This window comes from Camelus bactrianus, chromosome 10 (genome assembly GCF_048773025.1).
Source record: "Camelus bactrianus isolate YW-2024 breed Bactrian camel chromosome 10, ASM4877302v1, whole genome shotgun sequence".
Lineage (NCBI taxonomy): Eukaryota > Metazoa > Chordata > Mammalia > Artiodactyla > Camelidae > Camelus > Camelus bactrianus.
The window spans coordinates 68,549,167-68,567,786 of NC_133548.1; the positions used below are offsets into that span (position 1 = coordinate 68,549,167).

At 40.8% G+C, this 18,620-nt stretch overlaps 1 long non-coding RNA gene across 2 annotated transcripts in view; it reads left to right on the top strand.

The window, feature by feature from the left end:
• LOC123613808 (uncharacterized) overlaps window positions 1-16,541 on the top strand; it is a 139,760-nt gene extending 123,219 nt beyond the window's left edge. For both annotated transcript variants that reach the window (XR_012509801.1, XR_012509800.1), the window contains exon 4: window positions 12,787-16,541. This is a non-coding gene — a long non-coding RNA (uncharacterized LOC123613808). The remainder of the gene's footprint in view (window positions 1-12,786) is intronic.
• The last annotated feature ends 2,079 nt before the right edge of the window (window positions 16,542-18,620 follow it).

Here is an 18,620-nt window from a genome sequence, read left to right on the forward strand (position 1 = left end):
TCCTTCTGTGCTGATGAGATGCCACTCACGGGATCTTCGCGTGGGCCAGCCCTCAGGCTTCGTTTCGTCTTGTCTTTTCCACCACCCTTATTTTGCATCTTATTTCCCTTGGTCCTCCAGTGTCTTCAATACCTGGTGATTTCTGCAGCATTCAAGAAATGTTACTATCCAATTTCTTGAAATGCTGTTAAATAGAATTAGTGGTGTTTTGTTTTGTTTTGTTTTGTTTTTTCCTACAAATACAAACCTTGACTAAAGCTCCAAGTTTGTTTTGACCTTTGACTGCCGTGGTAAGCATGCCAGATGTTGTCCCAACCTTTGTTGTTTCCTCTGTAAGGATCAGAGTGACAAACTGACAATTAATCCAGGTTGGCAAAGCCCACGTTGAGGTGTTTTGTTTGAAACTCACCTCTGTCACAAAATAATGTGTATTTCAAACTGAGTTTCTAAAAAGATCAGGGCACAAAGACAGAGACATACTCTTTAAAATTCAGTTATGAAAAGCATCTCTTGGAAGTCACTCCACAGTGACTTCCAAGCTCAACTATAAGCTCAACCATACACCATATCCTGTTATAACAGGGACAGATCCTAAAATCTATATATTTTCACTTCCACAGCCATTATCTTTCTCATTTCCACCAAGGTCCTCTGAGATAAGCGTTGTTATACCCTTTAAATAAGTAAATTAACTGAGGCAAAGCAAGATGAAGTCACAATGAATTTCCAAAATTAGGACTGAGATGAATCTCGCATCTCCGGAGCAAGAGAGCCCAGTGGTAGAGAACATAGATGTTGGAATCAGACAGAGCTGTGTTTGAATCACACTTCCATTATTAGTCGGACAGTGGGCAAGTTTCTTAACCACTTTATGCTTTGGTTAAAACAGGAATAATAACATGTATAACTGAAAAATTGTGCTCCACACTGGAATTTGACACAACACTGTAAAATGACTATAACTCAATAAAAAAAGGTAAAAAAAAAGGAATAATATGAAGATTAAAAAAACATGGTCTATACAGTTATTTATTATTATTACTAGCCTGTCTCCAGGTTCTTCATTCTTTCCAGTTCACCTCAGCTGCAAGTGAACAGTCCTGCCACAGTAAGAAGCTTCAATCCAGATGCTGGCAAGGGACCATCGCGCCATTTCCCAGGGTGCCTGGGGCAGACGTCTTTATTGTTACGGCAGAAAACGTTGACAGGGAACAGCACTGTTTTTCTCCAAAACTACTATCGCAAGATGAGAAACGTATTTGGTTCTGTCTTTAAGCTTAGGTGAAGGTGAACAAAATTTACTGATGCCAGGAAAACCAAGGTTTCTCACTACCTGCTAAGAGAGGTATGTGCCTTAAGCAGGCAAGACCCCCTGTATGGGTCATTTACAATTCTTACAAAGGAGTAAATCCCCCCTTGAAAGGAGTAAGTCCTCAACCACAGGCAACTGTGGCCCCTCTGCCTACAGAAAAATAAAGCTAAACTTCTTTATAAGAGCTGCCATGAGACATAGTAAGTCACGGTCATGGGGCTGGCAGATGACAGGGACCAGATCTGAAGTAGCATCTGGAGTGGTGGTGGGGCTGGGAAGAGCAGGGTGTGTGGAAGTTCCCCAAGGCAGCCCTGAATAAGGAAGAAGGAGACATTTTTAAGGCACCTGCTCCAAGGCCACGGTTGGAGGGCTGGAGGGGTAAGGGGGAGTGGGGGGGGCAGGAGTGGTGGTAGATACTCAAGACGTGATCATTCAAATGATGCTTGTGCAAGAGTAGGGGGCCACCTCTTACCCTGTGTACTGCTCCTGTCTCATACATGATATCCAGTGCTTCTCAGACTCAAGGACAAGTCCCAGGGGAGTCAGACTTCCAGGACTCAGTGTGGGCTGCTCCCAAAACCAGGAGGAATGCAGCAGGCTTGCCAAGAGATGAGCTGCCCCTGCCTGAAAGCAGAGGAAAACAGTTCTTTTTATTCTTTCCTTCTCCCATAGCAAAACGAAAGGCCACGGAGACCTGTTCGGCAGGACAACGTGACCTTTCATGTTCAAGCCTGGGCCAGGAAATATGGCAAAATCTGCCACTTAAGCTATGTATCTGCTTTTGGGAAATTATTTTCCATTCGGGTTTCTAGAAAATGCCACATTGCACACTTGTGTATTTTTTTAAGCTTCTCCATTTTTAAGATTCGATCAATGCGAGCATTTAGATATGCGATATAGAGATTTTGAAAGATGAAATTTGAAGTCTTCCTCTGTTTGATAATTTAATATCTTCTTCAATGACTTCTCAACAAACACGTGTAAATTAAGTTTAATTCTTCTCCCTAATTCCATTTTTATGTCGAAGTCAAAACGAAAGATGGTTAAAGCAGTCTAGAAAATTCTAGAAAATCAGTATTTAGATTCATGTTAACACTTTTGTCAAATGTTGATTGGTGATAGTGAGGGTCCATTTATGTCAAAGTGAATTTTAATAGGACAAGGCCTAAATTAAAATTTGACCAAGGTGAATAATTCCATTAAAAATGTTTAAGGCTGTCATTCTATTTTTTATAAATGGTAACATAAGACAAAGAAGTGAGAGGATTCCCAAATACTAAAAATAGGCCATTTCATTCTGATTCTGCACATCAGCAATGTCCTGTGTTGATGTGAATAATGTAATCCTTTCTTTGGAAATTGTTCTAAAGATAAAGACTATTGTGTTGGTCTTACTTTATTTTTAAGACGAAACTTGAAAAACCATTATTCACACGCCACGTTAATGCTGACAACGTGAACTATACTGAAATATTTAAATTGCTAACGGGCATCGATCCTCATTGTACGAAGGAGCTTCACGGGCATCAGTCCTCATTGTACGAAGGAGTCGTCCCTAAGCACACCGATTGGTAAGCGGTGATTTCCACATGGGTTGCTGATGCAGCAAATGGAGTGAACGTCTGAGAAAAGATCCAGAGGATGAAAACTAGAGACATTGGAACATGAAAAACACCGCTAAAGCAGATAAGAATGCCGATTGCAAACCCAAAATGACTTTGTTGCCCTTTTTTGATCAATTACCTATCTTTCCAAAGACATCCTACGGCAATCAGCATTCAGTTTCAACAAGTTCTTCCCAAGGCCAACGTGGGCCAAGAGAACTACACCAGGCATGTTTATATATTTTACCCCATGTAATTCCCTTCACACACCTTTGGAGTAGGCTTTATTCCCCTGGCAACCCATCTGGGGATTGGATTTGTGCTCTCATTTGGGGGTCATATAATCTTGTACATGCCAGTTGACCCATCTTAGACAAGGGTTTTGTTTTATTTTACTTTGTTCGATTTTCCTACGGCTTTGTACTGTGCAGTCCCAGGCAGACATAAGTGGTGGTTCTCAACGTGGGTGATTTCACCTCACAAGGGACATCTGATGATGTCTGAAGGCATTTTTCACTGTTGCAGCAAGGTGAGTGCTACTGGCATCTGGTGAGTAAGGCCAAGGGTGCTGCTGGACAGACGGTAATGTCCCCCACAACACAGAACTACCCAGCTGAGACTGAGAAGCCCTGGACAAAAAGAAGAAATCAGGAGGCTAAATCATGAAAGAGTTAAGTCTTGAGTTGGCAGTGGTTCACGGTCAAAAGAACAGAAGCATAGCTCCCTCAGCTCATCCTTTCTTTGGACAGTCTGAAGATGCTTTCCGGGGGGAGCAGTGAATGCAGAGTTCCATTTATTCGATATTTATTAAACATTGAATTGTGTGCTGAATACTATCCATGAGAACATCAAAATAAACAAGGCTTAGGAAGTTCAAACTCAGATGAAGAGGGTGCTGACTAAAAACCCAGCTGTTTCTATGTAACACGTAAGTGCTGTGATAGAGGAAGGGAAGTCAGGGAACCCTGTCTGGGGCAGCAGAGAAGGCTTTCAGTGATGAAAAAACGGAAAAGAAACATTTTGAATTTTGACTACAACTTGAACTTTCCTATATGCTCACAGCAGCTCAGTCTGTTGGGTTTTTAACGTGCTTAGTAATTATGTACTTTCTAATATGTTTTTAAAATCCCAGGTTTCATTTCAAATTCATTCGTACGGGCTTATGCTTTTATCAAGTATGGACAAACTAAAAGTCGTTCTCTACTGTCTTTGTGACTGAGGTCATAAGTTAATAGCCTTTTTCTGTGGGAAATGGCCACTCCAATGCCAACCCACACTATTCAAATTCTTAGAATTCTGATAATGCATTTACTATAGTCCTTTTTAATGAAAATTGAGTCATGTTCTGTTTATTCAAATTTCTTTATTTCCTTAGCAGTTTTTATATCTACACAATTTTTTATAACCTTTACTAAGTAGCAACTTCCAGAAAATAAATCAGCATTTCTTGAGTGTCTTTGAGAATAAATATGTGTTGAGTGAGCCAATAAACAGTTCACAGAATATCCTATTATGTGACAGATGTTATGCTAGCTACTGGCACTTTGATGACATTCAAAGGAAAGAGACCAGTGACAGAAATAATATGATTAACTTGCTGTATGCAGTCCCCATCCCCTCCCTTCATCCGTTCCATCACCAGTCATGCTGATTTCTGCTCAGTACCTTTTGAACCTGCACACATCTCTTTAACTTCACTGCCACTACCCCAGCCACCAACATCCTTCTTGGTGTCATGCAATAGTTTCTTAACTGCCAACACTTTCTCTGGCTTCAGAATAAGGAATGCCCTGGATGGGGGATGGGAATAATCTCCTACAAATGCAGTTCTAATCACTTCACTTCTCTGCTTAAAACCCTTTAGAGGCTATGTAGGCTTTGGGGAAGAATTAACTCTTAGAAAACCTAAACAGATGGATGCTTGGCAAGAAGTCAAAATTTTATCAAAATTTTAACATGAGATAGATAACATTTTCCTATGAATTCATCCATCACATTTAACTTTTCAGATCTGTTGCCACATTTTTCAAAGTACTCAATAATTTCTGTAGAATCATTTTTTCTTTTATTGTTCAATTCTTTTGCCTGGAGTATTCTTTCTTTTTTTCCTGAGTAGGTTAGCTAGTGTCTTACGTATTTTAATGTGTGTACCTTTAAAGCATATCATAAATGTGTCAGTGGTCCTATTGTTTTTCTCTTTTCTTTTTTATTAAAGTATAGTTGATTTGAAATATCATATTAGTTTACGTGTACAATATTGATTCAATATTTTTATAGATTATGCTCCATCTAAAGTTATTATAGAATATTAGCCATGTTCTCTGTGCTGTACAGTATATGCTGGTTGCTTATTTATTTTATCCTTAGTAGTTTGTACCTCTTAATCCATTACTCCTCTCTTCCCTCCTGCCTCTCTCTCCCCACTGGTAACCACTAGTTTGACTCTATATCTGTGAATCTGTTTCTATTTTGTTATATTCATTCATTGTTTATTTTTTATAAGTGATAACATACAAAATTTGTCTTTCTTTGTCTGGCTTATTTCACTTAGCATAATACCCTTCAGGTCCATGCATGTCTTTGCAAATGGCAACATTTCATTTTTATGGCTGAGTAGTATTCCAGTGTGTGTGTGTGTGTGTGTGTGTGTGTGTGTGTATACATATATGCACATACACCACATCTTCTCTATCCATTCATCTGTTGATGGACATTTAGGTTGCTTCCCATGGTAATAGCTGTTGTAAATAATCCTGCTATTAATTGAGGTGCCTGTATTTTTTTTCAAATTATTGTTTTCATTTTCTTTGAATATATACCCAAGAGTGGAATTGCTGAATCATATGGTGATTTTATTTTTAGTTTTTTGAGGACACTCAATACTGTTTTCCATAGTGGCTGCAGCAATTTACATTCCCACCACCAGCGTCCTAGGGTTCCCTTTGCTGCACATCCTCAATAACATTTGTTATTTGTTCTCTTTTTGATGGTAGTCATTCTGTGACTGTATCATCCTGTGAAAGTGTAAGGTGATATCTCACTGTGGTTTTGATTTGAGTACCTCTAATGATTAGTGAGGGTGAGCATCTTTTCATGTGCCCTTTGGCTATCTGTATGTCTTCTTTGGAAAACATCTGTTCAAGCTTTCTGCCTATTTTTTAATCAGGTTGTTTGTTGTTTTTTGATATTGAGTTTTATGAGCTGTTTATATAATTTGAATATTGACCTCGTGTCAGTCATATCTTTTGAGAATGTTTTATCCCATCCAGTAGGTTGTCTTTCTGTTTTACCAATGCTTTCTTTTGCTGTGCAAAGCTTTTAAGTTAAGTTACGTCCCATTTGTTTAGTTTTGCTTTTGTTTCCTTTGCCTTAGGACTCAGCTTTAAAAAATATTGCATTGATTTATGTCAAACAGTATTCTGCCTATGTTTTCTTCTAGGAATTTAATGGTTTCTAGCCCTACATTTAGGTCTTTAATCTACTTTGAGTTTTTTTTATATAGTGTGAGAAAATATTCTAATTTAATTCTTTCGCATGATGCTGTCCAGTTTTCCTAGCACCACTTACTGAAGAGACTGTCTTTTCCCATTGTATATTCTTGCCTCCCTTGTCATAAATTAATTAACCATAAATGTGTGGGTTTACTTCTGGGCTGTCTACTCTGTTCCACTGATTTTTGTGTCTGTTTTTATGCCAACCATACTATTTTGATTATTGTAGCTTTGTAGTATAATCTGAAGTCAGGGAGTGTGATACCTTCAGCTTTGTTCTTTTTTCTCAAGATTGCTTTGGCTATTCAGGGTCTTTTGTGGTTTGATACACATTTTAGGATTATTTGTTCTAGTTCTGTGAAAAACATCATGGGTATTTTGATAGAAATTGCATTAAATCTATAGATTGCTTTGAGTATTATGTACATTTTAAAAATATTAATTCTTCCAATTCATGAACACAAGGATATCTTTCCATTTTTTGGTGTCATCCTTAATTTTCTTTATCAGTATCTTATAGTTTTAAGAGTATAGGTCTTTAACCTCGGTGGTTAAGTTTATTTCTAGATATTTTGTTCTTTTTTGGTATGATTTTAAGTGGGATTGTTTTATTTTTTTCTCTTTTGACAGTTCATTATTTGTATATAGATAAGCAACAGATTCCTATCTATTAATTTTGTATCCTGCAACTTTACTGAACTCATTTATTGGTTCTAATAGTTTTTGGTGGATAATTTAGGGGGGTTTGTATATAGTATCATGTTATTTGCGAATAGTGACAGGCTTATTTCTTCCTTACCAGTTTGGATTTCTTTTATTTCTTTTCCTTGTCCAATTGCTGTGGCTAGTGCTTCCAATACTATATTAAATGGAAGTAATGAGTGGGCATCTTGTTTTTTTCCTAATTTTAGAGGAAAAGCTTCTAGCTCTTCACCACTGAGTAAGATGTTAGCTGTGGGCTTGTCATAAATGGCCTTTATTATGTTGACATATGCTCCCTCCACATCAACTTTCATGAGAGTTTTTATCATGAATTAATGTTACATTTTGTCAAATGCTTTTTATGTCTCTGAGATGTTCATGTGATTTTTATCTTTCTTTTTGTGGATATGATGTATCACATTGGTTGATTTGCAGGTATGAACCATTGTTGGATACCTGGAATAAATCCCACTTGATCATGGTGGGTGATTTTTTATATATATTGTTGAATATGATTTGCTAATATTTTGTTGAGGATTTTTGCATCTATGTACATCAGTGATATTGGCTGATATTTTTATTTTTTATAGTATCTTTGTCTGGTTTTGTTATCAGGGTAATGGTGACCTATGGAATGAATTTGGGAGTGTTCTCTCCTCTACAATTTTTTGGAATAGTTTGAGAAGTATGGGTGTTAGCTCTTTTCATATGTTTGGTAAAACTTCCCTGTTAAGCCATCTGGTCCTGGACTTTTGTTTGCTGGGGGTTTTTGATTACCAACTCAATTTCTAATTGTCTCTTCCTATTTCACAATGGAAGACTGCAAATTTTAGAAATTTATCCATGTCTTCTATGTGCTCCAATTTGTTGTGACAAAACTATTCACAGCATTCTCTTATTGTTTTTTCAAATCTCTGTGATACTGGTTGTATTTTCTCCTCTTTCATTTCTTCCTTTGTTTATTTGGGTCCTCTCTCTCTTTTCTTTTTCATAATGAGCCTAACGCCTTATCAGTTTTGTTTATCTTTTTAAAAAACACAATCTTGCTTTCATTGATCTTTTCTATTCTTTAGCTCTATTTTATTAATTTTTTTACTTTCCTTATTTATTGTTTTCTTCATTCTGCTTACTTCTGGCTTTGTTTATTCTTCTATTTCTAATTCATTTAAATGGTAGGATGGTGTGTTTATTTGAGATTTTTCTTGTTTCTTGGGGGTAGGCCTGTATTGTTTTAAATGTCCCTCTTAGAACTGCTTTTGCAATTAGATTTGAAAATCTGTGTTTTTATTTTCATTTGTCTTGAGGTATTTTCTGATTTCCTCTTTGATTTCTTCACTGACTCATAGGTTTTTTTAGTGGCATGTTATTTAGTCTTCAAATGGTTTTTTTGTATTTTTCTCATTTTTACCCCTATACTTTGCTTCTAGTTTCATAGCATTCTGGTTGGAAAAGATATTCAGTATAATTTCTATCTCCTTAAACTCATTGAGACTTATTTTCTGTCCTAGCATGTGGTCTACCCTAGATAACATTTTATGTGAATTTGGAAAGAATGTGTGTTCAGCTGTTTTTGGATGGAATGTCCAGTAGACAGCTATTAAGTCTAACTAGTCGAATGTGTCATAAGACCAGTCTTTCCTTCTTTATTTTCTGTCTGAATGATCTGTCCATTGATGTAAGTGGGGCATTAAACTCCGTTACTATTATTCTATTATTGTTAATTCCTCCCTTTTGTCTGTTAGTATTTGCTTTATAAATTTAGGTGATCCTGTATGAGGTGCATATATGTTAACAAATACTATATCCTGTTTTTTTTAATTGATCTCTTTATCATTATATAATGCCTTTCTTTGTCTTTTGTTATAGACTTTGTTTTAGTCTGCTTTGTCTGATATGAGTATTGCTACCTCAGCTTTCTTGCCATTTATATTTGCATGAAATATCTTTTCCCATCCTCTCACTTTCAGTCTGTTTGTCTTTAGCTCTAACATGAGTCTCTTGTAAAGAGCATATACATGGGTCTTACCATTTTTATCCAATCAGCAGCCCTGTGTCTTTTGATTGAAGCATTTAGTCTGTTGACATTTAAAGTGATTATTGATAGGTATGACCTTATTGCCATTTTGTTACTTATTTTCTGCCTATTTTTGTAGTTCTTCTCTGTTCTTTTCTACTTTTGGTTTGTTAATTTTGTTTTGTGGCATGCTAGTGTTCTGTTCTCTCTAGTTTTTGTGTTTCTGTTGTAGATTTTTGATTTGTGTTTAACATTGCATTTGTACATGTTGACCTGTATCTAGTTGTTTTAAACTGATAGTCATTTACATTCAAACACATTCTAAAAGATAGATGTTTTTAGTTCCTGCCACACATTTTGTGGTTTTTGACATCATATTTTACATCTTCATGTTTATCCCTTAACTGTTGATTTTAGTTATAGTTGATTTTATAATTTTTGTCTTTGTACTTGTTTATTTTGTACTAATAAACTTGTACTAGTTTATTTTGATGTTTCAAAGGAATATTCAAAATTTACAACTTCTGAGTGGAATAATATCAGATGAGACCAAGTTCTAATCTATAGCCATGAGAGTGGTTAGTAACAGACAAGGTGATGAGAAGATACTGTAGTCAGATGTGTAAGCCTCCAGCAATAATTGAACTATATCATGAAAATATCATTGAGGAATTAGGAGAATGCTGGCTAGACCTCTGACCTTCTCCTATATAAAATGTAGGAGAATAAAAAGCTCTCAAGGAAGAGGACTTCAGAGTAATTTGCATCCTCTGGGGACAGCTATGATTTAGTTCAGGTTAAGGAAATTTAGGGAAAGTTCTTTAAAAACAGTGAGTATTTGCAAATGTTGACCACTATATATAAAAATAGATTTAAAATTTTTCTATATAGCATGGGGAACTATATTCAATATCTTGTAATAACCTTTGATGAAAAAGAATATGGAAACATATATATATATATCTATATATATATATCTCCATGAGTGAGACATTATGCTGTACACCAGAAATGGACACATTGACTATATTTCAATTTAAAAAAATAGTGAATATATAGATAGAATTGACCCTATATCCAAATTGGAACCCAGTCCAAATTGTTGCCTGGCTTAATTATTGTTTCCTTTTACTCTCCAAAGTGTCTTATTTGGAAGGTGAATTATATGATCACCCAAGGAAAAAGGGTGACCATGTAGGATTTTGAAATCCGTACAAAATCATAAAGGATTCAATGTGAATATTAGAAAAAGAACAAAGATGGAAGTACTGATCCAGGGACAGGAGGCACAGAATGCTTTGGAAATAAAAACTTTATCTCCAATTTTAAAGAGGAAATAAAAGCCAACAGATGGTAACTCTGTAAGTACTTTCACCAAGTTCTAGAATTCATGCCTGCATCCTTCCTCTTTCTTGCCCATTAAATAAAGAGGTATTGCCTTCCAGCCTAAAGATAAGCTCTTCCTCTCTACTCCTGCACGTCCTCTTATTTCCACAGATAACTTGCTTTCCTGTTTTACTGATTTCTCTCATCTCTTCAACTTGTGGCTCATCGGCATTTAAATATGCCTAAATGTCTTCTCCTATCTTAAGAATAATAACCTCTCTCCAAACTAATAACCTTCCAGCGACTATATTGTGGTTTTCTACGCCTGTTTTAACTTCTTCACTCTCCATTCACTCATCAACCATCTGTATTTTAGCCTCAGCTTCTTCAGCTCCATTGAAACGATAATCATCAAAGTCACCAATGATCTTCTTGCTAAATCCAAAGTCACGTTTTCAAGAGTTACACGACCACATATTGAAAGTGCTGACCACTCCTTCCCCCTTCTTGAAACCACCTCTTCTCTTAGGAACAGCACATTTTCTGATGTTCTTCCTAACTCTCTTAACACTCCTTGTTAGAGTTTCCTTTGAAGCTTTTCTCACTGTCCACCTTTGCAATATTGGTGTTCGTTAGGATTCTGTCCAGGTACCTCTTACTTTCTCACTCTTCCTGGTTATGCTTACTCATGTCGATTGCTTTAACTATTATATATATAAGCTTTTAACCCTGATGTCTGTATCTCCCACACAAATCTCTTGAAGTCCTGATCGGCATTTACAGCTGCTTACTGAACATCATCTTTCATTTGACTTTCCCACGAATACTTCACATCAGCCTGTCTGCAAATAAAATCGCAATCTTGTCCTCAAACATGCTCCCCCTCCGTGTTCCTCATCTAGGTGAATGGCATTGACATGCGCTCAGTTGCTCAAGCTGGAAACATGCAAATTATTCTGACTGTTCCCATTTCCCCACCCTCAATAGCCACTTAACTTCAGAGGACTTTTAATTCAATTCACTTTGCAAAATTGGTCTGTTGTCTCTATTTCCACTGACACCACTCCACCTTCTCACTGGTCTGCCTTCTTCTAGCTGGACTTCCAAATCCCTCCTCTCCTGCCATTTGCTCACACACAGACACGTTCACCTACAACCCACTCTCCACGTTGTGCCGAGTGATCTAAATGTGAATATGATCAAACAACCCTCTTCCTTAAAAAATCTGGCATCTCCTTATTGCCCTGAGAACTTCGAATTCTTTTAACTAGCTTTTTGGAGCGTCTCAGTTTGGAGGGAAATAACTTTGAAACGGCTTTAACTTTCTGCACTCATGGCTGGTGGGCAACGTCGACTCTCCTTTCCCTGCTCAGGAGCAGGGTCCTTCATGGCATTTGGGGCAGATTCTTCAACACCCGGGTTATTTGTATATATTACAAATCAATCGAGTTTAAAACCCAGACCTCCTAATGAAGATTCACCTCACTTTCTCCTCTGTTCCTCTGGTTGGTCAGTTGCGTGGAATTGGAGGAGGGAGCCTCTTTCTTGCTGTCTCAGCTTGGGTGGGACCAGAAGCAGCACTGTCTGCCTCTGGGCTGCTTCCTTTTCCTCTCTCTTTAAAATTCTAGCTCCCCAGCTATGCCAAGGCTGAGTGAGGGCAGGCAGCATTTGTCCTCCCCTAAACCATGTTGGTGGCTGTCACAGTCCTTTCTCCGTTGTCACAGATTCTCTGGCTAACACTAAGCCCGTCTTCATTTTCTGCCTTCTGCTTTGTTTTTCTTTTGGATTTTTAATTTTAATAGAAAAGAGGCACTATTCTCTTCCTTCACTTTTGGTTTCCTTCTTCTTTTACCACTTTATCCTGTGTCTTCCTTCTGCCTCTTGACTCCACCCATCTTTTATTTGGAGAGGAGTTGGCAGGAGTCAGTCCCAGGGATAAATCGTTGTGTACAGAATAGGCCTCCTCAAGGTGTGGACAGACACCCCTGGAAGGCTGCTTCAGTGTCAGCTAGGTCTGGAGGGCAGCTACACAGCAGCAGGGAAGATGTGATGCCATGAAAACGTGCCGCTCAGATCTCCTGCTGCAGGGAGTGTGACTGACTGGTGGCTCCTGGGCAGCATGCTAGGACCCCGCTTCCCATGGGTTCCTCCCAGCTAACAGATGAGCATCGTTGAGGAACTAATACGGGACTGTTCCTGCAAAACACAAGGCTCCTTAATAGGCGGCATTGCTCGAGAACTTCCAACTGACTGAAGTTGTCATAGAACAGTGCTGCAATCTGAGACTCTGACTTTCTGTTCCCTCTCATTTTTCTAAAGACCTTCTTCCCTTCACAGGTTGAAGACTTGTATTATGGCCTAAAAGGCTCTCCCTGCCTTCTCTGGTGTCTTCCCTTTAATTCTTAATTGAAATCTTCTCCAATAAATCAAATCCCATCTTGACATCTGCTTCGCATAGGAACTGAACTAACACAAGTGAATCCTGGTGAGCCAAGGAAAAAGCAGTAAGATGGCACTTTTGGACTAGCTTGCTCACCGTCCAGTGACCAGTGAGGACGCCGTCCTGGGTGGTATGCAGTGCATGGCTAGTCTCTGGCACTAGGTGGCCTCTCAGATGCTAAAGACGTCACAAGAAGTGACCTGGAGAAACTCTTGGGTGGAGGGAACATCATTGTAGGTACAGTGATCCAAGATTTTGAAAGGTATGGGAGTGCCATGTCTGTGGGCAGAGGAGTTAGTTGGTCAGTGAATGCCAAACTGTACTGATGCCTTCACAAGGATGATGAAAAACTGAGGGCCTTCAACACGCATTTAAAGCCTGAGTGTGAGAGCCAGAGAGCATCCTTAGTGCCTTAGCTCCCGCAGTGGGGAAGCTGGCACAGCTGAGCAGCCGACCAGAGATCTGAATGTTAACCTCGGAGCTCCTAATACGTTTAAATGGTCAGAAAGCTTGTAAAAGGTTGAGAAAACTTCAGATTCTGAAAAATGGGATGAGTATGAGGACGTTGTTGGCTCCGTACACACACCCAAGCCTCCTCGACAGTCCTCGGAGCTTACAGCAGCAGTAAGAGCTAACGCTCCGCCCATATTGGAGGATGCAACAGACTTCTTCTCAACCATGTGAGAGGTGCCCCCATTGGAGCTGCTCCCACCTCCTCGCCTGGATTCCAGACTAATAACCAGCTGAAGATATTCTGGGCCTGAGAAGAGAAGGAAGGTATTATATACTGCGAGGCGCCACCAAAGCGAGCTGGCCTATACCAACGTTGGGTTTTGAGGGTCTTTGATCCAGGGTGATGGAATATAAGAGTGGATAGGCAAGAATTCATTGACTTGGAGGAAACTTCTCAAGACACTGAATTGGACACCTTGGCAAGGACCCTAGGGGATGGGGCTAACTCACCACTGTGAGAAACCTGGAGAAAGTGATGGCCCAGGTTGAGTGAAGTACAAATGCTCGAGTTCTGGAAGACAGCACAGGAAGGAATAAAGAGGCTGAGGGATGTGGGCCTGCCGGCGTGGATGTATTCTGCGAGGCCAGAAGATACGGCAGAGGATTCTGTTTCACAGGAAGGTCCAGAGGACACACCAGTCACCAAGGTCATCAGTAATGCACTGACGACAGGGACAGCTGTTCAGCGGTAGCTCTGCGCTGCCGGCCGGTGAGCGAGGCAGTCACAGGCTGGCAGAGCTGGGCGCGTCAGTCTCCATGGGGATGATGGAACCTTGAGGTGTTAGAAGTTACGTGGTGGCCAGGAGACCATAATCACCATAATAACTGCAGGTACGGGGGGCAGCCGAGGCGGCCCGATCGTCAGGGCGTTTTGTAGATGGTTAATTGAGTGTATTGTTCCCAGGAGCAAAATGGACGGCAGCCAAAAAGGGTGCTGTAAAAATCTACAGCCAGAAAAAGGAAGAACGGAGCAGCAGGAGGCTGAGGACATTACTCCAACACAAAGTCAAAAGTCCTTGCTCCGTACGTTCCCAGACGTAAGCCAGATGTCAGATGCTGATGGACATAGCTCATCCTGGGATGGATGGTGCCACCGCTAAATACCGAAAGGCGCCAGGGCCGTGGTTCCTGTCACATCTCCATGTGAGTCGCAGTCTGGCCTCCGCAGAAACAGGAGGGGCCCTGGAAATAGACTGCAGCGCGCCCCCAGCTCTGCTGAGCGGTGGACCTGGTCACATTGACAACGGTCTGATCAGGATGAGGAGAAGGTGGCCCGCGCAGCGAAGACTCGTGCACTCCCAGTCCAGTGAGCCTCCTTCCAGCCCCCTTCCCCTCACAGGTGCCTCTGCCCACCTTCTCAGTGTCCCTCCCCTTCATCCTTACAGGTGCTTCCCCCCTAGTAAATCACTTGTGCAGCCCATCGTGTCTGGAGTCTGCTTTTAGGCGGGTCCAAACGAACACAGGACCCTTTTGAGCCCATGAGGGAAAAAGAGCAAGAAAGACCAAGAAACTTCATCAGGGCTTTTGTTTTACTTGAGGCGTTTTTTTCCCTTGGATATTTTCCCCAAATCCCTTGTAAACAACGTCAAGTCATGAGTTGTTTGTCCCCAGGCTGTCCCTGAACTCTCAGACTAGGAATTCTATTTCCCAAAGCTACTCCCGTCTGCAGCAGGGCCGTAAATTACCATCTAACTGTAGCAGGAACTGGAGTGCGAGCCCCAGCCCCGGCGGCCCAGGCCAGAAGGCACTCCTTTCATGCTCAGGGCTCCCATCCCAAGCCAGCTTCACTGTGATCATCAGCGCCAAAGGAGCGCTGCGGATCCTAGCCAGTGTGGTCTCCCTTCCTCCCTTCACTTGCGCTCTCAGTAGTGTGGTAGGTGGCCCCTGAGCGAGCCGCGGGCCTGTTCCCACACGTGGCCCACCCTCGGCGAGTCATCGTGTGGTTCTGAGAAGGTTTCAAGATCCACCCTGTCCAGGGCTTTTGTGACCTGACAGGAGGAGCCCCCTTGGGGCTTGGTGGAACTGTCTAAAGGCTAGCAACATCCCCTGCCCCATGATCATCACCTAACCTTTGAGCTGAAATTAATGATCACGTCCACCGGGCACACCCTCACTTGTAAGCAAGGAATGCCCTGGCCAGTACTGACCACCCACCTCAGTATTCCCTGAGGCTCCGAGAGCATGGATTTATGCAAGTATCCCTGAGCATCCTTCCTCACCCGCCAGTGGCTCTGTATCAGGTTAATGTGCCGTGTGAGGTGCGCGTCACCTCTGCATGCCTTTTTCAAAACAGGTGTCACCACTGATCAACTATACTTCAATTAGGAAAAAAAAAAGTGTGTCACCGAATACTCATTTCTTGAGATGTTCATAATTGTTCTGCAAAAGGGTTCTGTGGTGTTAAATTGATTAACCCAAGAGGCCATTAGCCTGAGGCGGCTTCCACGTCGTGGTGACCTACTTACGCAAACCAAACCTGTGAAGGATTCAAGGTGACCACAAACAGCCAGCTGGGCTTCAAGCCACAGCCCATCAATTATTTCCTCTTTTTTGTTCCTTTTTTCCTTCCTCTCTTTCTCTGTATCAGCCTTTCTTTTAGCTCCTGTTGGAGTCCTCCGAACCACTTCAGCTTGGTGCTGCCTGATACGAATAGATTTCACTCAAATAAACTCTTAAAATGTTCACTGTGCCCCAGTTTCATCTGTTAACCATGGTGAAAGAAATTTTGAAAATGCTAGACTAAAAAAATTATGTGAAGGAATACCAAAAAAAAAAATTAAATGTTTTGACTTCAGAACTTCTCAGAGGTTTTCAAATCATCAAGCATCATGAATCTTCCAGAGGGAGTCAAGGAGATAATATTTGCCAAAATTATTTATCATAAAACCCAGGGAGCCTCTACTCACAGAGTAGAGAACACAGCCTGAATCAAATGGAAATTCTGATCTCTGCAGGGTAACTTTCCACAGGCAATGCCTTGGGGACTGACACATGCAAAATTCAAAGTGGAAATTTTGAGCTCCCAATTTATCTTTCAGAAGTGTGTACATCTATCAAAATTCATCAAATTGTACATCTGAAATATGCGTAGTTTACTGTACAGAAACTACGCCACAATAAAGTTGTTTAAAAAAATGAAGGCCAGGAAATAAAATGTATTGAAGTGGAAAAAAAAAATCATGGAGTGATGAAAAGAATGCAGGGTGCCGCCCCCTGGCTGATAAGTCACACCTTGAGCTTCCAGCCTCAGCTGCAATGAGGCTGGTGCCTGGCACCCCTCTCCATGGAGCTCCCGGCAGCCCAGGCCATCCAAATTGGAAATGATTTGATTGTAAAGTCCTGGAGTCGTCTCTGGCAAAGGGTTTAGCTGGAGTCCCTGCCTTCAGCTTCACACACTGCCCGATCCAGGCTGGGAGGGACACTGTTAATTATTTCAGTTCCTTCTCCCCAAGATTCAACTGGGTTCCCTCAGATGACAAACTGATGGTGGCTGAGAATAGCAGGTCAGAGTTTGAATTCATTTGGCAACGAAGGCTACCGGATTATGGCCCTGAATATCTCCTCTGGCAACCCTGAAACTCCCAAGCTTTTGCTAAATCAAAGGCACCTGTAATAGCCAGGCGTCCACACTGCCCTTCAGCGTGAAGGCCACCTAAGTTGTGATCTGTATTCCAGCCTGGTGCACATCACCATCCGATGGTCAGCAAACCTCCAGGATACACAGACATTCAGAGGCTTCCTCGATTGCTTCAGAGTGAACACTTTTGCCAGTTCCTCTCTGGAGTTAGGTAATCATTGCCACATAGGTGAGCCTGACGGGCCCAAGTGGAGAACACGGCCTAAATCAAATGGAGAAGATTTAAGTGCTCGGCTGATACAGCGAATCCTAGGGATCCAGGATTCAGGAGGAGGGCCCTTGTGGGAATATTTGTTGTTGGCTTTCTGACAGTCTCGAGGCTCGGGATGACAGTTGGCCGTAATTCAATTTTTAAATACCCCATGGCTAGCTCGGGGACACGGCCTCCGGGGACTGTCCAGGAACGGAAAGGGACGTGCTGCCGCACGGTGGAATGTTGCAGTCATTACATGCAATTTCTTTTTAAAATCTCCATGAATTTTCTTCATTTAACAGGGAGCAGTTACTTCAATGTTTATTTATATTTATGAATTTATTACTCACTTCCTTCCATTAAGGATCTGAGAGCCTGGATTTGTTCCAAGAATGTGAGATTTTTTCCCAGATACACAGACTTGTTCTCCATCCCCGTGTTGCTTATTCTGCATCAGGGCCCCAAAGTGACACATTGACGTCCCTGTAGCAAAGGACATCAGAGCTTTCCTCTTTGCCGTTTTTTAACTGGAGAAGTATCAGGTGTTAAAAATATTAATTCATCCATCAGGACCACAAAATGGAGGTCGTCCCAGTGACCCAGCCCAGATCACAAATCTAAAGCTAAATCACCCTGCACTTGTGGGAAACACGTGTCAAGGAAGCTTAAAAAAGAGCAATTGCAGTTTCCATGTGTTGGCTACTGCAAATAGTGCTGCTATGAACATTGGGGTGCAGGTGTCTTTCTGATAAAGAAGATGTGGTATATTTATACAATGGAATAGTATTCAGCCATAAAAAATGACAACATAACGCCATTTGCAGCAACATGGATACCCCTGGAGAATGTCATTCTAAGTCAAGTAAGCCAGAAAGAGAAAGAAAAATACCGTATGAGATCGCTCATATGCAGAATCTTAAAAAAAAAAAAAAAAGAACATAAAATCAAAACAGAAACAGACTCATAGACATAGAATACAAACTTGTGGTTGCCAAGGGGGTGGGGGGTGGGAAGGGACAGACTGGGATTTCAAAATTTGTAGATACTGACAGGCATATGCAGAATAGATAAACAAGATTATACTGTATAGCACAGGGAAATATATACAAGATCCTGTGGTAGCTCACAATGAAAAAAAATGTGACAATGAATACATGTATGTTCATATATAACTGAAAAATTGTGCTTTACACTGGAATTTGAAACAACATTGTAAAATGACTATAACTCAATAAAAAAAAGTTAAAAAAAAAAAACCCAGCAATTACAGTCATCCAATTACCTTCCCCAGGAGACAGCACCTGCTCACCCTGCCCTTGACCTTCCGGCCAGCTACGCCCGGCTTCCATGTCGTTGCTTCTGACTGTCTATCAGACTCACCTTTGCCC